Here is a 21352-nt window from a genome sequence, read left to right as displayed (position 1 = left end):
ATAGATGGAGGCAGTTTTGCGTCAGATAAAATGTTTAGGCTTCCTAAATATTGAGGTACAAATTATGAAGTAGATAAATTTATCTCTTAGTGCGTTTCTACCTCTCAGTAACCTCCCTTTTCCTAAAATTCTCTCACGTACCCTTAATCACGTGTTCCGTTTCCACGGGGCTTACTTTCAGCTTCCTGCAGTGTAATCCCTATTAAGGGGCTCTAAGTCAATAAAGGCCACACAATTCCACTCCTACGTATCTACCCAAGTAAATGAAAACATATGTCCACACAAAGACTTGAATGCAAATGTGCATGGAAGCATCATTCATAAAAACAAACTGGAAACATCCTAAATGTCCATCAGTTAGCAATTGGGTAAACATAATGTGACTTATCCATACCGTGGACTACTAGTCAGCAATTAAAAAAAGAACAATATTATTTTTAAAATCCAGTTTATTGGTTATCAATTTTACTTTTTTATAAGACGTAAGTATTACCATTCTGTGGCTATTTAGTTAGCAACATGAAACCCTTTCATGATCTATTATCTGTAGTGGGAATCGTCCCAGATAAAAATGGTGACTCTTGCAAATTGGAAATTGCATATTAAATGCATTTTGATCATTCCACTCTCACCTTGGCTGTAGGATTGGAATAACTTGGGAGAGTTGGTTTTCCTACATAATTAGCACTAAACTGTCATGAGTTCAGACTGGCCACTGATCCCAAATAAGAACAAACTATTGACACGTGTTACAACAGGGATGAAAAACATATGCAATGAAAGACACCGGCTACTCTGTATAATTCCTTAATATGAAATTTCGAGAAAATGCGAAACTATGGTGATGGAAGGCACATCAATGGTTGCCTAGGTCTGGAGGTTGGAGCACGGACGACTGCTAAGGAGCCCAAGGAAAAATTTGGGGATAATGGAAGTGTTCTGTAATGATGTGGCATGATGATGTCTGCGTGATGGTATAAATTTATTAAACCTCAAACTGTACACTGAAAATAAGTGAACTCATGATATGTAAATTATACTTCAAGAGAGCTGAAAAATGAGAAAAAAATAGTAAGTCCCGGGCTAGATGCTGTTGGGGGATGGCGAGGTGGAAGAGTCTCACCTGTGCCTGGATCAAGGCTGCTCTCGCTGGCACTGCAGCTGCCCCACCGAGCACCACACTCTGCCCTGCAGCCCTCTGCCAGGACTAGGGCTCCTGCGTTGGGGAGATACAGGATAAGTAAAACATAGCACTTGTCCTCAAAGAACTTAATGAGAGAGAGGAGGTAAGGACACAACCGGGAAACCTCAGTTTCTCGGGCACCTACACACACGGGCTCACGCAGGATCTTTAGCTTCTTGCAAAGTCCTCCACCTCAAGTATTTCTGGCAGCCCCTAAGGATGGGGGTCTAAGCTGTAGTTTGGGACTCAGGTTGTGCTACAGTTGGTGGCAATCGTTTAACCCTTCAAGTTCTTTCCTAGTGTCTTCCCTGTGCTCATGAACAAGTATAGTCCCACGGGCGCTGTTGCTGCCCCACTGGGTGCCCTACCACCTCCGTGTCACTCTGCCAGGCCTCGTGGTCTTCTCCACTGCCCCACCGAGCATGGCAGTCCCTCTCCAGGGAGCCCCACTGGTCTGCGAGGCGCTGCCAGTATGGTAGGGTAGGATAAGCCTGCACATTAAAAATAAGTTCTCCTGAAGTCTTATTATTATTATTTTTTAATTTATTTGGTTGCACCGGGTCTTAGTTGTGGCAGGCGGGCTCCTTAGTTACAGCTCACGGGCTCCTTAGTTGCGGCTCCAGAGCTTCTTTGTTGCAGCTTGCTGGCTCCTTAGTTGCGGCACATGGGCTCCTTAGTTGTGGCATGCAAACTTTTAGTTGCAGCATACCTGTTGGATCTAGTTCCCTGAGCAGGGCTCGAACCCAGGCCCCCTGCATTGGGAGCGTGGAGTTTTATCCACTGTGCCACCATGGAAGTCCCAGTCTCCACAAATCTTAAAACTGCTCGTCACAAGAAAACAAAAAATTAAACTATACATAGTGATGGATGTTAACTCAATTTATTGTGGTGATCATTTCACAATATATCCAAATATTGAATCATTATGTTGTACACCTGAAACTAATATAATGTTGTAGGTCAAAAATACCTCAAAAAAAGTCTCATCTTCCAATATCCAGATTACAATGGCATTGAGACCCCGCCCCCATACACACCCATTTTTTTTCCAGAAAGAATTCTAATGGTTTCCCTCCTTAAGTTGACCCAAGAATCTCTAGGGTTGCTTCCACACATGTATGAATCAGTCCTCTACTTTATTTGTTTGGTCTAGTCTGCTGGGTTATTGGCAACCTAATCTTGCCTCTTGAAATGGACTTCACAACTGTTAATAACAAGGTGGTCCCATTTGCTGCTCTCAGTTGACTGATTCAGTTCTCCCCATTTACATATGAGAAAGCTGTTGAACCCAGGTAGCTGGTTCCAGAGTCCTGGCTACTAACCACTACCCCCGTTAATCAGAGGTGGCCCCGATCAAACCACCAGCTTGAACTGGTTCCAGCATAGAGTGCTGACTTGATCCATCCTCATCAAGATGGTTTCTCAAGGTGCCATTTCTACTCTGTCAGACTCAGCTCAGAAGGGTCCTAAAGAAAGACTGCCTGGGCCCTGGAGGATTTTAACTCTTTAGCGGCTTGGATGCAGCTCTTTCCTTTCGAGGAGCATCCACAGGATATCCAGAATGGCTGCATGTCCTGAACCAGATGCCCTCCAATGATCTGGACTCTGAGAGCCTGTCCACATTCTCCTTTTACGGAGAGCCTCCTCTCAGAGCACCCTCCTTGTTCCTTCTCAGCAATCTGACCTCATTTGGGACCACTCCAGGCCATTAGACATCGTTTATGCCAGGGGTCCCCAACCTCCAGGCCGCAGACAGGTACCGGTCTGCAGCCTGTTAGGAACCGGGCCGCACAGCAAGAGGTGAGCGGCGGGAGAGTGAGCGAAGCTTCATCTGCCCCTCCCCATCGCTCACATTACCTCCTGGGCCATCCTCCCCATCCCCCCGCCCCCGCTCCCCTGTCCATGGAAAGATTGTCTTCCACAAAACCGGTCCCTGGTGCCAAAAAGTTTGGGGACCGCTGGTTTATTCCTTTGAACCTCAGTGGGCTGTGTTAGGAAGAGGGGGTCAGGATCTCATTCCCTTTGCTGCCATGACAAGCCTTCCTGGATGCAAATAGGTCCCTGGATAGGACAGAAGTAGGTATCCAGGGAGGCTGGGCTGGGTAGATTCAGTTAAGGGCCTTCGCATTGTACTCCAGTTCACGGCTTCCTACTACCGACTTGGCCTTTGTGCCTGAGTCAGCTCTGTCATGCTTGGTTATTTCCTCCCCTCAGGAGGATTTATCTCCTCAGAGGCCCTTAGCCCCACCACCGTTCCCTCAATTTACCAGACTGCCCAGTATGTCTCAACCCCAGCACCTAGGTTCTAGCTAGAATCCATGCCACAAGCAAGATAGAAAGTAAATTCTGTCCCGTTGGAGGAGAGCTGAGGGATCAGGAAAGGATTCATGGGAGAGTCCATTTTTTCAGAGGGAGTCTGGAGGATTTCAGTAGGTAGTGATGGGGGATGGGGAAGAAGTCATAAATAAAAATAAACCGGGGAAAGGGGAAAGGGGGAGGGATAAATCAGGAGTTTGGGATTAACATGTATACACTATATAAAACAGACAACCAACAAGGACCTACTGTATAGCACAGGGAACTATATTCAATATCTTGTAATAACCTATAAGGGAAAAGAATCTGAAATATATATATATATATGTATGTATGTATAACTGAATCACTTTGCTGTACACCTGAAACTAACACAACGTTGTAGATCAACTATACTCCAATAAAAAAAAACCCCCAAAACTCTGCAATAAAAAAAATAAGATAAACAGCAAAGACACAGGGGTGGGAGTGTACAGGGTCATGTTCAGGGAATAAACAGTCCAGTTTGGCTGAAGGGTGGGTGGAAAGGAAGCAAGGTGAAATAAGCCTGGCAAGGTAGGTTGAGGTTAACTTGTGCAAAACATTTGAATGCTGTGGGCTGAGACTGAACTTAATTTGAAAGGCAATAAGAAGTCGTTTCAATAAGAAGTTATGTCAATGTTTTAGCTGAAGAGCCATGGCGTCAGACCCCCTCTCCACAATCTCAGACCAGATGCTCCGGGAGCCTTCTTCTGTATTTTGGTTGACAGTTTAGGGGTACAGCCACCACACTACACCTGTGGTTGAGAGAATTAAAGTGGGTGTCTGGATTAGCTTGCCTCCTTTAAAAACACCTGAGACACACCTTGTCCCTTAAGAGGTGCACTGAACCATACCTAAGGGCTGTACTAGGGCAGATTGGCTGTGGCCCTGGAATCATTTCTGAACATCACCTTGACCTGCCCATACCTCACCTTATCTTTGACCACATTGTCTCCAAGTCTTATTTGGTCTGAAGATCTGGTTTTGTTTTGCTTTTCCAGTTCCCATTTTCTGGGCCCACCCAGTACAAGCAGGGCTGGTTGGAGTGCTGCGGGGGGCTGGAAATGAGGAAGGAGGGGCTTCAAAACAGGGTTCCTAGGGCCATGCCAATTTGAAAAAGCCTGTTTGCTGGAGCCGATGCTGGGGGATAGAAGCCACGTGGTTGAGGAGGGAAGTGCTCTAGCTGGAGAGTCGCGAGGTTCAGATACGAAGAGCAGAATATGCACATTTGGCCACAACCAGACTTCCATGAGGCTTGACTGGAGGTGGAATAACAGCCACCATGGACTTGAGCGCCTACTGTGCGCTGGGTGCTGTAATGTGTTCTCCATGCATGTTATCCCGTTTAGTCCCGAGGCAGCTCTGAGAGGTAGGTGATAGGCTTTTGCATTTTAGTGGTGAAGAAATTGTCCCAGAAGGTAAAGAAATGTGCTTAGGGTCACACATGTTTGTAAGTGGAAGAGCCAGAATTCAAATCCAGAACCTTCTAGTACCAAGGTCTATTTTCTTTTTTTTCATCCTTAAGGCCAGACAGAAAAGGACAAAGCGTAAGGACGAACTGGAAGAAAGAACAAGATCAGATGCAAAGAATGCAGGCTGTTGCCAGTTGAGTCCATGCCAGAGCGCCCCTCTTCTGGGCAGATCCCTGGTGCATGGTGTAGGGGCAGCTGAGGCTGTTTAGATCTACTCTCTAAGGACCTGGCCTTTCTGATTAGTGACCCGGCTGCTCTTCAGTGGAGATTCCTTTGGCACTGCCTTGGGAACGCCAGGCCCTTGCGGGCAGCTCTGACTTGCGGGATCTAGCCTGGTTTCTATGAGTTGGGTTCATCTGGGAGAAGGAATGGACAAAAAAGCTAAGCAGCTAGAGCTTCCTGAGTGACCGTAGGAGGAAGGGGAGGTGTGTAAATTAGAGAAGATGGGTCCGTGGAAGCGGGAGGAGAAGGATTGGTGACCTGAGCTGTTTCAGGGATGCTTCCCGAACCCCACAGTAACTTCAAACCTGTGAGTCACCCACCTCTACCCGCCACCAAGAAACAAGAGAACTCCCCATGGAGGAAGGAAAATGAAGGGTACTTTGTAAAGTATCAAGAGAAGGACTTAGGCCCAAGTTTATATAAGGTAGGAAAAAGGTAACGTGGAAGGCCATCTGAACTAAAGGCAAAGGCAGAGCCACACAAAGTGAAAAAGGCAGCTTGAAGCCAAGTCCAAAATGCTGGCTGGAGCTCCTTACACACTCCTTGGCCTCAAAGCCAGTCCTCAGTCATATGAACTGGGAGCTGGAACTGAATACATAGGTGAGCATCCTACAGTCCCAGGAGTGGAGACAGGAGGATGTCACAGTCTGAGGATGTGACAGGATCTGCACTGCCCCTCTCACAGGCCAGAGGAAGTGCTTTAGCGTCTGGTACAACAGTATAGTGACTTTCCTGGGCAGGGCTAACCCCGAGAACATCCATCTCTCAGGCGATAGACTTCAGGGCCTAGGGAGCAGGCCCCTGGCGTCTTTACTGCTGAGCGTTATTTGGCTGTAGTAGAAATGCAGAGAACCTGAGTAATAAAACATCCCATACCATGAAACAAACCAAATATCAATGCTAGGAATATAAACATGTCGATGAGCTAATAGCCGTGAGTAATAATGATAGTTTGAAGCTCTGGAGATGCACGTAAATAATAACAAGAAGTAGACCCTGAACTCCTGACAAGCGAAACAGACTGCCATGGCCTTGTGAAGACGTGATGGTGCTTCAATTCACATTTTCTTTCTTTTGTTACTTCTGAGATGCTCTTCCTCCGTTTCACACTATCCACTTTCTTTCCAGCAGGGTGCTGTGCAAAATAGCTCCCTGCCTCACCTGGCACGTATAAGAGCAAGGGGGCCAGCCCCTTCCATGGGGCGGGGGTGGTGGTGATGGCAGAGCATATGGTCCCGGCACCCGCAGGGGGCAGTTAGGACGCAGCTGGGAGCTCCCCGCACAACTGGCCTTTCCGCTCGAAAGCCGACCTCACCCAGATGGCTTTCCCGTGCAGTTTGTCAGACAGACCAAAGTTCTCATTCTTCCTCCTTGTTTGGGATTCAAGTACGCCCGACACACCCTCGGAGGCACTGGGCAGGCCTGCTCCTTCACGTGGTGTGAGGCTGGGGAGAAGGTTCTGTGTCCCAGGCTGCTTATCAGGGTGGTCGCGTGGACCTAGGTACCGAGTCTCTGAGTCTCACAGCCCTTGGCTAAGTAGGGGTCCATGACGGACGTGAGGTTGGGGAATGAACATCCCCAGCTGAAACTGAGGTTGGTTAACAGAGGCGGGATGAAAGAAAGGCTGCCGAAGCAAGACTCCCCTTGACCACCTCGAAGTTTCCTGTCTTTAAGAGTATATGACAAGCCTGCCTTAGTCATTTTTATGGCGGGGTAATGATATGAACTGTTACATACATCTCTCTCACACACACCACATGTTTGAGTGCACGTCAATACGCAGTTACTTACATAATCTCAAAGATGATCTCTTGGAAGACTTTGAAAAGATTATGTGGTGACAACAATCCTGAGTACGGAAGGGGGAGAAGTTGGAGAGCCGGAAACAATGATTTGCCAACACAGCTGCTTCAGAGTCCTTGAGAGTCAAGACTCCACTTCTCACAGGCCTGGCATGTGGAGCTGTCTGCCTCAACCCATTCTTTAGCTCCCTTGTAAATAAAACAACTGTGTTAGGGCCTTTACAGGGCTGGGGTAAGGGATTTAGGTAATGCTTTACTCATTCAGCTGAATTTACTATGGGCAAGGGGACACTATCTCTCTTGGTTTCTAAAACTAATAAACCAAGACCAATCCTTGAATTTTTGGCAGTGACTCAACAGAGTAGAAAGGTGGATTTGTGATCATGGCTTTCAGGAGGTTAAAAGCAAAAGCCAGAAAACAAGGATTCAAACTTTTCCGAAACTGATTGTCCCTCTTTACCTAAGGATCAATACACTCTCCACACGCTCTGCTCCACTCTCCTTTCTGCCCTGTTGAGTCTAGACTGCCGGCTCTGCTGCCGTCTCCTCTGCCTTGGATAGACTGAGATGGGGCGGCTGCATTTGTGCCTTTACAGGGGCTGGGGCCATGAAGCACCATCGGCTTTTCTATTTTCCCAGAGCCTGATCTATTTCCGGTAGAAGCAGTTGGGTATTGACTATTAAGGGGATAGGTCAAGAGTCATCTTCCCCTTGATTGATGGGTAGAACACAGACCAAAGGGAGAATGAAAGGGAGCTCTGGTCCAGAGAAATAACTAACAGTGGAGGAAATATTGGTGCCCCATGAGGTCTAGAGCCTCCTTCACAAGCCTCTGCTGCCGTGTGCCTGTGGTCTCTGCAGACCTCTCCCCTCTGAGATTGAACAGTTGCCTTATGCACTCTGCAGAGGCCAGGAACTGGAAATAGCATCAGCTTTTCTGTTTTTCCAGAGTCTGATCTATTTCCAGTAGAACCAATCATGCACCGGTTAAGGGGCATGGACCAGGAGACATCCTCCCCTTACTAGGTGGCTGGGAGGAAGCCCAGGGGGAGACTTGGTTGGATGGCCCAGACAAGGAGATCTGGTGTTAGTCAAAAAATTGATGTCAACGGCAGGGACAAATTTGCTGCCCTGTCCACGCTAGCTGCCCCTTCCTAGGTGTTACCCCTATGAGAGAGAGGCTTAGTGTGAAGACCCAGAACAGGAACTCTGATATTGGTCCTCTAGAGTGTGGTAGAAACAGTGAGAACACATTTTGGCCTTGGACCAGCAGGTGTGGGAGATCCCTTTTCTGGGCCACAGCAGCTGTGTGCCTGCCTTTACAGAGGCAGGTGCCTGGAATTACTCATAGCATTTCTATCATGTTTGAGCTTTAACTATGTGGAAGGGAGCAGTGTGGGTGGTGATTTGCGGTAGAAAAATCTGCATCAGTAGTGATCCTTTCCTTGTGAGGTGGGCTGGAAGACAGCTCAGGCTGCTTTGCCAGAGCCTGGCCCTGTTTAGGGACCTCTGGAAGTATTTTGTGGAATGATAGGAACAGAAAGGGAAACATCGTTGCCCTGGTCCCACCTGCACAACCTTTCTGGGCCTTTTCTAATATGCCAACAGACTCACTCACTCTACACCAGCCTGCCTTTCTCCTTTTACCGATACTTCTGGCTTTTCGCCTTATGCAAGTGGGGGCCTGCAGTCTCTAATGCCTGTTCTGTGTTCCTGCTTTACCTTTTCTGGAGGGAAAACTGTGTGCTGGTTCATAAGGGAAATGGATCAGTTAGTAGATGACGTCCTCTAGGGCTTTGAAAAGGGCCCAAGGGAGGAAGGAGCCCGGGGGTAATTGAATATTGACCTCAGGACTGAATTGGCAGTGGTGGAACTAAAGTACGGACAGGTGGAGAAAGGGTGATGGCTTTGTGACACGCAGGAGTCTTTTCAGAGTGCACCTCCAACCAGACAGCGCAGCCGTTTCTGATGCCAGCCGTGCTTAAGGGAGCTGTGCCCCTCCTCGGCCATCCTACCTCCTTCTCTCTCATCTCTGTCCCATTTTATCAGACTCTCTAAAACTAAAACCGGTCAGAAGTGGATGAGACGGGACTTCCCTGGCGGTGCAGTGGTTAAGAATCCGCTTGCCAATGCAGGGGACACGGGTTCGAGCCCTGGTCCGGGAAGATCCCACATGCCGCGGAGCAACTAAGCCCGCGAGCCACAACTACTGAAGCCTGCGCTCTAGAGCCCGCGAGCCACAACTACTGAGCCCGCGAGCCACAACTACTGAAGCCTGCGCTCCTAGAGCCCGTGCTCCACAACAAGAGAAGCCACCGCAATGAGAAGCCCGCGCACCGCAATGAGGAGTAGCCCCCGCTCGCCGCAACGAGAGAAAGCCCGCACGCAGCAACGAAGACCCAACGCAGCCAAAAAAAAAAAAAAAAAAAAAGTGGAAAAGTGGATGAACCACGGCTCAGAAGGACCATCTTCTCTGGTTGCTGGGGAAAGCCTCCATCGCCCCCACCCCCTCCCATCCCCTCACAACCCCTTCTGCCTGGAGCCTCCCACTATTTGGCTACTCCTACTTGGAAGGAGGTGCGCCCTGGGGGCCAAGGGCAAGGCCTCGCTCCCCTAACCCTACCCCACCCCTACTCCTCCCTTCTCCCATGCTGAGGCACGGGGGGCAGGAAGGGGGCGTTAACCCGGGGCGCTATGGGGTCAGGCTTAGGGACTAGCCTGCAGGGGCGCTCCTGCCCCCAGGTTTGCTTCATGGCCGCACTGTCTGCGAGAGGGACTCAGCCTCTTCTCCTCAGGGGGCAGCACCTCAGCCCCTGTTGGCTACACCTGATGGAAGGGTTGGCACCTCACACCCCGTGGGCTGACCTCCTCCTCCCCCACCCTCCAACAGCTCTCTCCTTCCTCCCTGCCACTCTCCTTCCCTCTCTTGCCTTCCTGCCCTTCTCTTCAGGTCTGTGAGGTTGACTCTCCTAGGAGAACAGGCTGTAGCTCAGGCTCTGACCAGGGGACCAGCGGAAGGCCCCCAAGGGAGCGGCTCACTTTCCCTGGTAGGGGTGGCATGTGTGGTCTGCTTTAGCTCGTGTTGGCGATGGCTGGTGGTCTGGTCACATGATCCCAGAGCTGGACCTCCTGCAGGTGGGTGGGGCCTTTATGCTTTAAAGGGGGCCTTCTCCATCTGGTTTCTTGCAGAACATTCTGTGTTCTCAGACTTGGTGCAAACGTGGGTAGGGGGTCTTGGTGGGCCTGGTATGTGCTAACTTTCTGGGTGTGCTCTAGCTGCCCTAGGCTGTGAGGGCCTGAGGGGCACCATGAGGGAGACACAGTGGGATCAGGTAGGGCCGGAGGCAGTCAGGAGCAGGTGACACTTGGAAGGGTTTGGTGCCAACCCCTGGGCTTTTCTTTACTTCAGGCCTGGCGTAAAGGCCAGAGCAGCAGGCAAAGAATGACCATAACACGTAATTGGTGCAGGAAGCGGGGTCAATATCTGTGCCCCTCTCCCCGCAAAACGGGAGGCTCTGGCAGATGGGGGAGGGAAGCACCACAGCAACAGAGTCTGATGACATACAAGAGGTTTCCATTGGAAGGAATAGGCAAGGCAAGGTAAGCAGGCTTAGGATTGGCTAGTTGGAATAATTTCCCTGGGCTCTAGGAGCTGTCCCTGGTTGTCTGGTACCTGGCCCTGGGGTGGTTAGGGCAGGTGGATAGTGGCTGGAGTGGAGAGTTGGGGGAGGGGGACTCTGGAGTGGCTGATTCACATTGAAATGACCTCACCCACAAGTTGTTTGTTATCTCTAGGAACTGGCTACCCTGAGGGGGCAGTCCCTCCAGGGTCAGCAAGGCCCCAGATCATAGATGTCAGAGCATCAAAATACGAAAAATAAAAGACCTGGTTATTACAGAGGGGACAACAGGTCAGCAACTTAGTGTCAACTGAAGAAAACAAAAGTCTTTGCATTGTACTAGCAACTTTTCTCTAAGTTTATTTTGAAATTAAAAAAAAAAGAGAAAGAGAGAAAAGAAGAAAAAGGGCCCATCCAGAATATCATAGCCCCTGAAGGAGGACCTTATCTTTCCCTCTCCTACATTTTGTTTCCATGGCCAGGCAGACAGCCCAGCCCACCCCACTGCAGTGGGACTCAGGCCTTAGTAACTAGAACTCACTAGAAGAAGGCAGACAATTGTTGAGTAGATTTGGTATGGTCCCATAAGTCTACCATTTTGGTGAACCCCTGGAAGGCAGAAATTGGGGCCAAAATTGCAAGCCCCCCAGCAGACCTGCTGGTACTGGAGACGTAGAGATTCAGCCTTCTGCAACCACTAAACCTCAGGAAAAACAATCTTGGGACAACAGGACATCTTAGAATTGGCCACACGAATAGCCAGACAGACGCAGCATCTAACTAAAACACTTAACAATATAACTAAGCTTTTACATGAGGTGCTGGGAGCTCCTACAGACCTTTCTCCTGGGCATCCCCTGCAGCCTGGGGTGACTGGCTTTGCGCCTTGTTCCGGGGTCCCTCCCGATGGCAGGTGGACTTTCCATACTGAGCTGGGTGTGGCAAACCAGCAGCACCTACATGCCAGTATACTTACAAGAGTCCTGGCACAGTGACCTAATGTCAGGGGGGAATTGTGGGAAAATAAAGTTGAGCGCAATAAGTCACTGCTAGCAAAATGACATTTGACCAAACCATTCACATTGGCCAGGTCAGGAACTGCCCCAGCTCTAATCACTATGTCTGATAAGTTCCTTACAAGAAACCTGTCCTGCTTCTTTTGATCTCCCCCCAAACCCTGCAATGTGATGACTGCCCCGGTATTATTAAAAATTCCTGCAGGTAGGCTCCTATCACGTACGTGTGTGTGTGTGTGTGTGTGTGTGTGTGTGTGTATCCCCACCTAGGACCAGGTGTGCTCTCTCTCTCTCTCTCTCCCTCCACTTGAACATCAGAAAGCCCTCTAACCAGTGGGTCCTCCCACCCAGGGATGGGCAAAGTGAGAGGAGTCCCTGGGAGAGAGAGAGAGAGCGTGCGGGTGGGCAGGCACCTGCTCTGGGGACATATGTGTAAAAATAAACCTCTGAATCACTTGAAAACATTGGCTCTGGTGTGGTGTGTTTTGACATCCAATACCTTTAAGCAGGAGAGAACAGCAGACCCAGCACTGAGCTGAGTCAGATCATAACGATGAGAGTCCTAGGTAGAACACTGGGCTTGGGGAAGAAGCATAGATCCCGTAACTAGAGCAAGGGACAAGGCAGCCTGGACCTTGGGACAAGGCAGGTGCAAAGTGGTAAAGGGCATGACTTTGCTGCCTTTCCGTTCATTTAGAGCGTCCATCATGCACCGGGTGCAGGTGCTGGGCTACGTGCTGGCTCTACAGCGACAACTAAGACAGGATTGTCCCAGCCCTGGTGAAGTGGGTGAACAGAAACGGCTTCCGCTCTCCTGCTAGCTATGTGATCTTGGGCAAACCACTTCAGCGCCCTGTGATTTGGTTTTCTCAACTGTAAAATAAGGATGATAATACCTACCTCACGTGGTTGTTTTGAAGCAGTGGCAGCTCCTGGATTTCCATACAGGAGTGACTCAGGCACAGTTTAGTTGGAGGGGACAGCCTAAGGGAGCTTATCTTGAATATTCTAGCAGTGTCTTTTCATTCTGTATATAATTATTTGGAGTTGTTTTTCACAGATATGATGGAGATGGGAGGAAAGCTAAAACTTTCCTTCCCCCTGACATCCTTCAAGCCACCTCCTGACTCAAATACTTCATGAGAACAAAGCAAAATAATGTGTGTAAAGTGCTTACTACAGTACCTGGAACATAGTAAGTGGAACCTTAACAAAATCCAGTTTTACAATTTGGTCCACAAAGACTGGACTTACGCAACCATAATCAGCAGGTTGGGCTAGATTTACAGTAATTCTTAGTTCTCGCTACGCCTCAGCATCATCTCAGGAGTGTTAAGGGATATCTGTGCCTAAGCCCCAGCCCCAGAGGCTCTGAATCAATTGCTCTGGTCTGGATCCCTAAAATCTGTATTTTTTTTTCTTTTTTTTTTTTGCCGCACAGCATGTGAGATCTTAGTTCCCCGACCAGGGATAGAATCTGCGCGCCCTGCATTGGAAGCATGGAGTCTTAACCACTGGACTGCCAGGGAAGTCCCTAAGATCTGTATTTTAAAAATCTCACAAGGTGATTCCTAATGTACGGCAAGGGTTGAGACCAATATTAGGGCCTGGAGACGCTGCTAAGTCTGGAACTGGGGGTCAAATTATCATCCCCTAGCAAGAAGGGAGACCTGAAGACCCTGGGAATGAGTCAGGGCCTTTAAAAGTAGGGTTGGGGGGATGGTGACCACATTGATCAAACTACAAGGTGGGTGGCTGTTCCTTTTCCTTTTCTTTTTGCTTTTATTATTATTATTATTTTATTTTATTTTATTTTATTTTTTTGCTTTCAAAGATATAGCATTATGTCAATAGAACTATAACCACAGTGTTCTTTCTCATGCTTTTCCCAATGGAAACGTCCCATCATAAAACACTTTGGGAACTCACTGGCTAATTGAATGAATAATTCAATCTTCAGGAAATCAGAAGCAGCATAAACATCCTTTTATAAAATTTTGACTTTGAGCTCAAGATGTTGCTTGGCAAATACATTTGGGGATATGTGCATCTTGTTTATTTCTGGGTTCACAGCATCTATTCCAGTGACTTTATACAGAGTAGGCTCTCAGTAATTGTTTGTTGAATGAATGAATGAAGGAAGGAAATTAACATGGCTTCCCAGACTGATCAATGGAACTGAGCTTAGCTGCTAAGACATATTCTAGTTTAGGAATGCATACATGTGAGACAAGTCTCTTGTCTTTATATTAGGAAGTTAATGTTAATTTTAAAATAAATAATTGTAACTAAGGATTCTCATATGTGCTGCCACCCTCAGAAGACTTGAGTGAAGAGGAGTTAGAGTTATGACTCTGAGCTGGTATATCAATAGTTCTGATACTTCCTCCTTGAACATGTACCACTAGATCAGTGCAAACTTGCATCTTGATTATTAAAAAAATAGCTGGGTCACAGTGTGTAAAAAATACCAAGGAATCAGCAAAAAAAAAAAAAGCTTGTAAAATTAATGAGCTAGCAAGGTTGCAGGACACAAGATCAACACACAAGATTCCATTGCATTCCTATACAGTAGCAACAAATGTGTGGAAGGAAATTAACAATACAACCATTTTAAATCACTCCTAAGAAAATGTAATACTTAGGTATAAATCTATCAAAATATGTATAGGATCTCTATGCTGAAAATTATAAAATGCTGATGCAAGAAATCAAAGATTTAAACAAATAGGGAGACATACCTTGTTCATGGATTAGAAAACACAACATAATAAAGATGTCAATTCTCCCCAAATTGATCTATAGGTTTAATGCAATTCCTATCAAAATTCCAGCAAGATGTTTTGTACCTATAGACAAGATTATTCCAAAATATATATGGAAAGGCAAAGGAACTAGAATAGCTAAATCGATTCTGAAAAAGAATAAAGTGGAAAGGATCACTCTACCTAATGTTAAGACTTACTATATACCATAAAACCATAGGGAAGTGAGAGGTACAGTGTCCTTACAGATACACTTTCTCCAGCTTACTCCCTCTAGGCATCTTATCTGACCTCTCTCTCTCTCTCTCTCTCTCTAGGTTCGATCACATGGTCTTGTTTTTCTAAAGAATGGATAGTATAATATCGCTTATATGTAGAATCTAGAAAAATGGTACAGATGAACTTATTTGCAAAGCAGAAATAGAGACACAGATGTAGAGAACAAACTTATGGATACTGGGGGGGAAGGGGCTGTGGGATGAATTGGGAGATTGGGATTGACATATATACACTACTATGTATAAAATAGATAACTAATGAGAACCTACTTATAGCACAGGGAACTCTATTCAGTGCTCTGTGTGACCTAAATGGGAAGGAAAACTAAAAAAGAGGGGATATATGTATATGTATAACTGATTCACTTTTCTGTACAGCAGAAACTAACACAACATTATAAAGCAACTATATTCCAATAAAAATTAAGATAAATAAATAAATAAAAAATTTTAAAAAACGTATTATATACCTACAGTAACCAAGACAGTGTGGTATTGGTATATCAATAGTTCTGATATTTCCTCCTTAAATATGTGCCACTAGATCTGTGCAACCTTGGATCTTGACTATTAAAAAAAATAGTTGGGTCACAGTGTGTAAAAAATAGACACCTAGATCAATGGAACAGAATAAGGATCCTAGACTAGATGAACGCAAATATGTTCAATTGATTTTTTATGAAGATGCAAAAGCATTCCAATGGAGAACGAATAGTATTTCCAACAAAGAATGCTAGAACAATTGGACATCCATACACAAAATCAAAATGACCCTCAACCTAAACCTCATACCGTACACAAAAATTAATTCCAAATGATAATAGATTTAAATAAAAACAAAATTATTTTTAAAAATTTAGAAGAGATCATAGGAGAAAATCTTTGATATCCAGGGCTAGACAAAGAGTTCTTAGGGCATGATGCTAAATGCATGATCCATAAAAGAAAAAAATTAATAAATTGGACATCATATTTTCCCTGGAAAGATCCATTAAGAGAGTGAAAAGACAAGGTAGAGACTGGGAGAAAATATTTATAAACTGGATTCGTTTCCTAGGACTGCCATAACAAATTACTACAAATTTGGTGGTTTAAAACAACAGAAATTTATTCCCTCACGGCTCTGCAGGGCAGAAGTCAAATATCAAGGTGTCAGTATCTTTCTCTGAAGGCTGTAAGCAAAGGATTCTTCCTTGCCTCTTCCTAGTTTCTCATGGTTGCTGGCAATCCTTAGCATTCCTTGGCTGTAGATGCATTACTCTAATCCCAGCTTCCTTTGTCACATGGTGTTCTCCCTAAGTGTCTGTGCCCAAATTTTCTTCTTTTTATTAGGACACCAGTCATTAGATTAGGGCCCATCCTCATCCAGTATGACTTCATCTTACCTTGATTATATCTGCAAAGATCCTATTTCCAAATAAGATCACAGTCATAGGTACTGGGGTTTTGGGGGAACACGATTAAGCCCACAACTTAAACCATATATTCAACAAAGGCCTTATATCCATAATATATAAAGAACTCTCAAAACTCAACAATAAAAACACAATCCATCCAGTTATAAAATAGGTACAAGACATCAGCAGATATTTCACCAAAGAGGAGACATGTGTGGCAAATAAGCACAGGAACAAATGTTCAACATCATTAGCCACCAGGGAAATGCAAATTAGAACCACCAGGAGTTATCATTACACACCTATTAGAACAGTTAAAGTAAAAAATAGTGATAATACTAAATGCTGGTGAGGATGTGGAAAAATTGGATCACTCATGCACTGCTAGTGGGAATGTAAAATGGTACAGATACTCTGGAAGACAGTTTGGCAATTTCTTATAATTTTAAATATACACTTACCACATGACCCAGCAATTCCACTCCTGGGCATAAAGAAATGGAAACTTATGTCCACACAAAAAAATGTACACTATTGCTCATAGCAGTTTTACTTGTAATAGCCAAACATTGGAAATAATTCAAATATTCTTCAATGAGTGCTGGTTGCACAAACTCTCGTATATGGTGGAACACAGTAAAAAAATAAATGAACTATTGACACATGCAACAATTTGGATGGATCTCAATGACATCATACGTAGTGAAAAAAATCTCAGAAGGTTATATACCGTATTATTCCATTTACATAGCATTTTGAAATGACAAAACTTCAGAGATGGAGAACAGATTAGTGGTTGCCATGGGACAGGGATGGGGGTTAGGTGCAAATCCATAGAGGGAGCATCAGGAAGTTATTTTGTGGTAATGGAAACAGTTCTGTGTCTTGATCGTGGTAGTGGTTACACAAATCTATACTTGGGATGAAAATGCATAGAGCTATACACACATAAGTGAATGTAGGTTTAAAAACTGTGGAAAATGAATAAAGTCTTTATTTAATGATATTATACTAATGTCAATTTTCTGATTTTGATATTGTACTACAGTTATATAAGATGTCACCATTGGGGGAAGCTGGGAGCAGGGTGTGTGTATCTTTCTACTATTTTTGCAACTTCCTGTGAGTCTATAATGATTTCAAAGCTTTTTTAATGGTCTGAATGCCAGGTGTGTGTGTGGATTCCATTAAATTATCTTCATCATCTTTGCAGGATCATCAGAGTTATTATAAGCTCGGTGTAGTAATAATAAAGATTTATCAAGTACTTAGTATGTGTGAGCTACTGTGCTAAGCATTTTACATTCATTATCCCATCTGATTCATACTCTAGCCAGAAGAAATAGGTAGCATTATGTCACCTGCCTTTTATAGATCAAGAAACTGAAAATTGGAGAAGTTCTGTAACTTGCCCCAGGTCACAGGGCTATTAAGTGGCAGAACAAAGGCTTGAACATGGATCTATCTGACTCCAAAGCATGTGATTGAAAACACAATGCCATAATGACTCCATACTCGGGCAGTTGTGAGGCCAAAATGAGCCATCATATGTCAGTTGCCTAGCTCAATGTCCGGAACATGACCAACATCCAGTGACCAGCATGCTTTTACTATCATCATCTTCATTACAGATGATCCCCGACTTACAATGGTTCAACTTTAGGATGTTGCAAAAGCGATATGCATTCAGTAGAAACCCTACTTCGAATTTGATTTTTTCCTGGGCTAGTGATACGCGGTCAGATACTCTCTCGTGATGCTGGGCAGCGGCAGCCATGGCAGCTCCCCATCAGCCACACAATCATGAGGGTAAACACCCGATACCCTTACAACCATTCTGTACCCAGACAACCATTCTGTTTTCACTTTCAGGACAGTATTCAATAAATTACATGAGATATTCCACACTTTATTATAAAATACTTTGTGTTAGATGATTTTGCCCAACTATAAGCTAATGTAAGTGTTCTGAGCATATTTAAGGTAGACTAGGCTGTGATGTTCTGTAAGTTAGGTGTATTAAATGCATTTTCAACTTAATGATTTTTTCAACTTATGATGGGTTTATTGGGACATAACCCCATTGTAAATGGAGGAAGATACATATTATTAACTAATTGTGGTCTTAGCCTTAGCATTGAGGAACATCTGGTCCTTATGCATAGGGCAATGTGAATAATGCCATAAGAGTCAGATTCTCATTTGTAAAATCATAAAAATGACGACCACACAGGGTGATTGTGAGTTTTGAGTAAAATTAAAGGTGATAATATACGTGAAGAGTGCTCTGTAAACAGCAAAGCTCCCCGCATGCTAGCTGCAGTGCATTTTATTCTATTACTTTACCTGGAGATTGGCAGCTAAAAAGCTTTTTGCCTCTCAGCCATGCCACAATCCACAAGCTCATCACCCTGCTCGCTCGCTATGTGTTTCTATGGCATCAATCACCATAGTTTCTAGATTCTTTGACAGAAATATTAGGTGAAAGGCAGTTTAATGGAAGGAATCCGTGAATTTGATTCAAAGAACTCCATCCTCTCCAGCTTGAAGCAGCGTTAAGCTGAGCAGCAGGTCACATATTCACTGATTTTCCATTCATTGCTTCCAGGTTCCTTTTGCAAAACTTAACGTGATGAACTTAAAGTTTTTAAAATTATTATTATTATTATTGAAGTATAGTTACTGTACAATATTGTATAAGTTAGAGGTGTACAATATAGTGATTGAAAATTTTAAAGGTTATACTCCATTTATAGTTACTATAAAATATTGGCTATATTCCCCGTGTTGTAAATCTATCCTTGTAGCTTATATTATACCTAATAATTTGTATTAAACTTAGAGTTATTTTTGAGGGTTTCAATAATTGATAGCTTTCCCCCAAATCGTCTTTCCTCCTGGTGTAGAATTTCACGGTCGTTCCTCTACATCAGGGGTTGGCCAACTATGACCTGTGGGCCAAATATGGCCTCCCATCTGTTCTTGTATGGCCCTTGAACTAAGTGGTTTTGTCTTTATATTTTTTATTGCTTGAAAAAAAGTAAAACATAAGAGAATAATATTTCACAACACATGAAAATTACATGAAATTCATACTTCAGTGTCCATAAATAAACTTTTGTTGGAACATAGATACTCTCATTGTTCAGGCAGAATTGAATAGTTGTAAAGCTGAAAATTTTCTTAGCTAGCCCTTTACATATAAAGCTTGCCAACCCCTGCTCTGCATGATAAGAACATCAATCATCCCAAATGAACTTATCTACGAAAAAGAAACAGACTCACAGACATAGAGAACAGACTTGTGGTTGACAAGGGGGGGTGGGGGAGGGATGGATTGGGGGTTTGGGGTTAGCAGATGCAAACTATTATATGTATTGGGTTGGCCAAAAAAGTTCATTCGGTTTTTTCCATATGATGGCTCTAGTAGCACTTAGTTGTCTTTAACTTCATTCCAAAGCAATTTTGTTAGATTGTATGTGACAGCTGTCATATCAGCGTGGACTTAAAAAAAGACATCAAAATTGGTGAATTTTTGTGTAGCCATTTTAATATTGAAGATGGAAGAAAAAAAGCAACATTTTAGGCATATTATGCTTTATTTATTTCAAGAAAGGTGAAAACGCAACTGAAATGCAAAAATATTTGTGCAGTGTAGGGAGAAGGTGCTGTGACTGATCGAACATGTCAAAAGTGGTTTGTGAAGTTTCGTGCCGAAGATTTCTCACTGGACAATGCTCCACAGTTGGGTAGACCAGTTGAAGTTGATAGCAATCAAATTGAGACATTTATTGAGAACAATTAACGTTATACCACGCGGGAGATAGCCAATATACTCAAAATATCCAAATCAATCATTGAAAATCATTTGCACCAGCTTGGTTACGTTCATCGCTTTGATGTTTGGGTTCCACATAAGTTAAGGGAAAAAAACCTTCTTGACCATATTTCTACATGCGATTCTCTACTTAAACGTAATGAAAACATTCCGTTTTTAAAACAAATTGTGACAGGCGATGAAAAGTGGATACTGTACAACAATGTGGAACGGAAGAGATCGTGGGGCAAGTGAAATGAACCACCACCAACCACACCAAAGGCCAGTCTCCATCCAAAGAAGGTGATGGTGTGTATATGGTGGGATTGGAAGGGAGTCCTCTATTATCAGCTCCTTCTGGAAAACCAAACGATTAATTCCAACAAGTACCGCTCCCAATTAGACCAACTGAAAACAGCATTCGCTGAAAAGGGTCCAGAATTAGTCAAAAGAAAACACATAATCTTCCATCAGGATAACGCAAGACTGCATGTTTCTTTGATGACCAGGCAAAAACTGTTACAGCTTGGCTGGGAAGTTCTGATTCATCCGCCATATTCACCAGACATTGCACCTTCGGATTTCCATTTATTTCGGTTGTTACAAAATTCTCTTAATGGAAAAATTTTCAATTCCCTGGAAGACTTTAAAAGGCACCTGGAACAGTTCTTTGCTCGAAAAGATAAAAAGTTTTGGGAAGACGGAATTATGAAGTTGCCTGAAAAATGGCAGAAGGTAGTGGAACAAAAGGGTGAATACATTGTTCAATAAAGTCCTTGGTAAAAATGAAAAATGTGTCTTTTATTTTTACTTAAAAACCAAAGGCACTTTTTGGCCAACCCAATAGAATGGATAAACAACAAAGTCCTACTGTATAGCACAGGGAACTATATTCAATATCCTGTGATAAATTATAATGGAAAAAAATACGAAAAAGAATGTATAACTGAATCACTTTGCTGTACAGCAGAAATGAACACAACATTGTAAATCAACTGTACTTTAATAAAATAAATTTTTAAGAAAAGAGCATTGGTGATCCAATATGGAGGCCAATAAAAGCTAGCTAGTTCGACACTCAACCTACATTGAGCCCTACCCCTCATCCCTACACACCATTCTCCTCTTCACTCCCCCTCCACCCCCCATATTTCTAACCAAATCTATCTCCCACACTATATTGCAAGCTCTTTGGAGGGAAGGATCCATTTTTTTCTCCTTGTATCCTACAAGGTGCCTGGCACAGTGTTTTACTCGTAATAGACAAGTGATGAGTGTATTTTAAACAACGGAGCTGGATCAAATTTCCATAGCAACTGGGTTTCTGAAGTGTCACCATGCAGAATTCTTTATACCCAATCAATTCCATTCAGTGCCTGAGGTCAGATGTAGAGATGTTACAGGTAAAATAGTATTTACACTCGATTGCAGGAAGATTCAGGA

Source organism: Balaenoptera musculus, chromosome X (genome assembly GCF_009873245.2).
Source record: "Balaenoptera musculus isolate JJ_BM4_2016_0621 chromosome X, mBalMus1.pri.v3, whole genome shotgun sequence".
NCBI lineage: Eukaryota > Metazoa > Chordata > Mammalia > Artiodactyla > Balaenopteridae > Balaenoptera > Balaenoptera musculus.
This window is presented reverse-complemented; position numbering follows the sequence as displayed.